Source organism: Uloborus diversus, chromosome 1, assembly GCF_026930045.1.
Source record: "Uloborus diversus isolate 005 chromosome 1, Udiv.v.3.1, whole genome shotgun sequence".
NCBI lineage: Eukaryota > Metazoa > Arthropoda > Arachnida > Araneae > Uloboridae > Uloborus > Uloborus diversus.
The window spans coordinates 33268537-33273046 of record NC_072731.1 but is presented as its reverse complement, the minus strand read 5'-3'; positions in this window follow the sequence as shown (position 1 = coordinate 33273046).

The following is a 4510-nucleotide window of genomic DNA, read 5'->3' as shown; positions in this document are numbered from 1 at the left end:
GGTCGATTCGTTTGTGCTTTTCGCCAAAATTATTCTTTTTATCGGCAATTTCTCGAAAATAAATTTTGAAGATGTAGTTTAAAAAATGCCGATAGAGGGCGCTTTAGACTTTGGAGTAACGAATAACTATTTTTACCGATATTTTTGAATCTCATTAGATTTTTTCTAATGCTGGGACTTAACCTAAATTTTCAGTTCAAAATCAGAATCATTGGGCTTGATTAAGTGTCGCGCAAACTAAACTGTGTTCAGAAGGTGAAATACACTCTGTCACAAAAAAAAAAAAAAAACATTAACCCAGAAGGAAATGAGCGATCTTCACGAAACTTAAAATGAATGTAGATTATGACAAGATAAGGAAATGATTACAAATTCAGAACAAAAGATTGTTTTATTAAAAAGTTATGACACAATAAAGGTTACAAATCCGTAAGTTGTGTAGCCTCCTCTAACAGCTATACAAGATAAAACACGGCGTGGTATGGAGTGAAATAAGTTACCAATGAACACTGGGACTAAATCGGGAGTTATCGTTGAAGATAACATGCCTCCTGTCTGTCACAATCCAGCTAATCAAGTGCAGCGAAAATCCAAACGACGAAAATATAATCCATCGCCATGAACAACCATATCGATCCAACCAAGGTGGCGACAGATACGCGCGTACAACCAACCTGATTCTCTGAAACCTACTGTACGTCCCTTTAAAAAGTCCAACAATTGCTTGTATACCTCTAAAAGGTCATCCTAGTCACAATAGTGTCCTTACAACTCAACAGTTTCGTTTGAAGTGCCCTTTGACACAAGCTTTCACACTTTCAATCGTACCTATCTGCGCATCTTGTTTGCTCATAGCACGCTTATCCTTTCGTCACTGGCAACGAAATTTAAATCATCTCTTACCAAACAACATTCCAAACGAGTTTGTTGGTTGCAACTCAACCAACCCCTTATTCTTGATGCATAAATTTTTTTGTGACGAATTGTATTTCAACTTTTGAAGACAGTTCATTGTTTGCTACTTAATCACTCCCAACAATTCAGATTTTGAGCACAAAATTTAAGCCCAAGCATTACAAAACATTTAATGAGATTCAAAAATAGCGGTAAAATATAGATGTTCATTACTCCAAAGTCCAAGGCGCCCCTATCGGCATTTTTCAAACTACATCTTCAAAATTTATTTTAATGAAAATACTGATTTAAAAAAAAATAATTTCAGCGAAATTCGCAAACGAATCAACTTATTTTTCCGATTTTTATGATCATTTGAACATTTGGACCCTAAACTTTAATGGCGCCTTTCTCTTTCGAAAGACGTTTGAGACCCTTATTTTTGCCATTGTATTGTTTATCCCTATATGTACAATAACCCTTTAAAGTTTTGCCTAAGAGTTCAAAAAAAAAAAAAAAAAAAAGCTCGTGGTTGAATGTTTGTCTTTTCTGGCAAATTATCGAGTATAGTGATTTCTCACTGCAAGCAATTACTAGCGGCACGTGAATTGTTTATTAAATGAGGTATTATTTTTGGCTAATTTGGCAAACCCGAAACTTTGCTCTGGTTACCGTATCTCCGCAACAATGAAAAATCCGATCCAAAATGGCTAAACTTAAGCTGATGCGCCGGCCTGTATACAGGGTGTTCCGTTTTAACCTGCAAAACTTTTATTTTCGCAACCGTTGCGTTGGTCTTGGATGCATACTTCCAGTTGCAAAAATGTTCAAAATCAGATGCGGAGTTCAGACATTAAAACTTTGAAGCAAAAATAAAAATGAGTCAGAAAAAAAATAACTTTTTATGCGGGCTCTAGGTTTCCTAACTCATATTTAGGGAAATGGTCTCCATTAAAAAATAATTCCAACACAAAAAGTTTGAAATTAGTACGACCAATATTCACTGAGATATGAAACGCAGCGTTTTGTGACTTACACACCACTTTTCACTCGCCGTCAAGAACATCTTTTGGGGGGAAATATAGCAGTTAACAAGTGTTCAAAATTATATGTGTGCATAGATTGTGTTTTTTCAAATCGTTCGAGGTTTTTCAGTGTATGTTTGCGTATCACGGCATAACATTTGCGTTTATTGTTGAATAGCAATGAAAAATATAAATACATTGTGTTTTTTACTTTTTTACCTTGACAACCTGCCATTCTTTGAAAGAGCGTCAATTCTAATCTCATCTTCTGTATGGTCCCTTAAAACTTTAAACTGAAGTATCTCCTTGAATTTTGGTCGCACAAATGTCAAGTTTTTGTGCCAGTAATAGTTTTTAACGGAGGTTATTTCTCTAAATATTAGTTAGTGAACCTATAAAAAGTTAAATTCTGTATTTTTTGACTCATTTTTATTTTTGCTTCAAACTTTAAATATCTTAATCCTGCATCTGATTTTGAACCAATTGGAAGTATGCATCTAGGACTTACGGTTGCGAAAATAAAGGCCTTGCAGGTTAAACGGAACACCCTGTATATAGCGGCTCTAGTCGGGTGGAGACGACGAGGTCACTTCATATGGAATGACTCAGTTTTTAACGCAACACTGCTACATGTTTCCTGCCAAAGTCAGTGAGACTCAGCTTAAATAATAGCGAACCTTTCTTACCTGGTGTGATGTCCTTACGCAGAAAAGCTTTTGGCCTTTATACTATGACGTAGGTCTGGCACTCATGGGCTCTTATTCTATAAACTTGACTTGCTGCTACGCCTTTTTATCCAGCTGCTCTAGATATGGCTATGGATGAAAAACACTAATCTTCGTTTTATTTGGGATTTAATTCAAAAATCTATCGATCAGGTCAGCTTAACAGAGCATCAGCATATCAGTTCCATCTTAGTGCAGACAATACTCACCAAAGAAACACACGAGTAGTGCAATGACGAAAAAAGTTGAAATAAATAGAATCGAAAGAGCATTTATCTATTTTTTTGCAAAAGTTATTTCCCTCGTCCACCCGTTAACGAGATACAAGGTCTTAAAGTCTGCGGAAATTTTCAGAAAATCGCCAAAGTTTACAACTTGGCGAGAAATGGATCATGTAATTTCACCGTCTGCATCCATCTATAAATAGTATGATGTCTTCCATTACTCAGTAAAACTCGCTAAATTTGGCGTTTTTTCTTTAAGACTATTATAACTCATATCTCGGTAATGGAGACACGAGGGAAAATAATTTATGCTTCCAGAAACATATTTTACAATGTTCTTTCGATTATTTATTTAAGAAAATTTCTTTATTACACTCCTGAATAGGACTATAGCCTGACTTTGATAAGTTGACTTTCGATTCACCGAGCTTTAAACGATTCTGTTTGGTAAAATAGAGGTGAGGAAATTCCGAGAACGTTGCCATTACCATTTTTGGATTTTCGCCACGCTTAAGACCTTCTCCTCTTTCAACCCAAACATGAATTATCACGTTCAAGGTCAAGCGTCAAATTACTAAAGCCCCGCTATAACTTGTTTCAAAATACTTGCTTTTGATTCTTGTCCCTGGTGTAATTTCTTGGGACAATAAGAAGGCCACACACATGAGCTCACTACCACTGCACTCCCAAGCATTGCATATTGTCACAAAATAGGGTTTTATTTGATTTCGACGTTACTGACTCAAACAATGCTATGAAAAGGAGCTGATGTGTGCCTAACATGACTTCTTTTTAATGTCATTTTCCCATTATTGGTAATTTTAATGTGATTCAATAGTTTAATCTCTAAATATCACCAACAGTGGTCAAATTAAAACCAGATTTAAGAAACAAATCGCCGAACTTGTCGCCAAGTTGGCGACAAAACTTGGCGACCAACAGCCTGCCGAGATATCGCCAAGTGTCCGCCCAATTGAAACACCACTTGAGTTTACATCGACATTAGCAATGGTTTCCCCCAAAAAAGGGGCAAAATACCCCCTTAAAAACCCCCGAATGCAATCAAAAGGGGAAGTGCACAACTAGACCTCACTAGGAATCTACGTACTAAATTTCAACTTTCTAGGACATACCGTTCTTGAGTTATGCGACATACATGCGCACATTCACACATACATACGTACATACAGACGTCACGAGAAAACTCATTGTAACTAATTCGGGAATCTTTAAAATGGATATTTCGTGTGTCTATACGTTTTTAGGCACTTATCCACGTGTGGTCCAGTCGGAAAAAAAAAAAAAAAAAAAACTCAACCTTTATTCGGGGTTGAGCAAAATGGAAATTTAGGTCGATTTTTGAGTGAAAATTTTTCCGCGAATGCAATGCTTCCTTTTTTTGTAAAATTAAGTAAAAGGGATGATTGCCTTTAAAAGCTGTAGTCTAAACCTGTGTGAAGGTGGGTTAGTACACGGTTGATGTCTCTGTTTCCAAAATAACTACTGATATTGCTTCATGCTAACAACTATACTTTAAACTTTTTTTTGCGTAATAGAGGAATAGACACATTTTAATATTCTGAGATACACTTATGTGAACGTAAATTTACTGAAGGAATAAACGACTTCAAATGAGTAATCG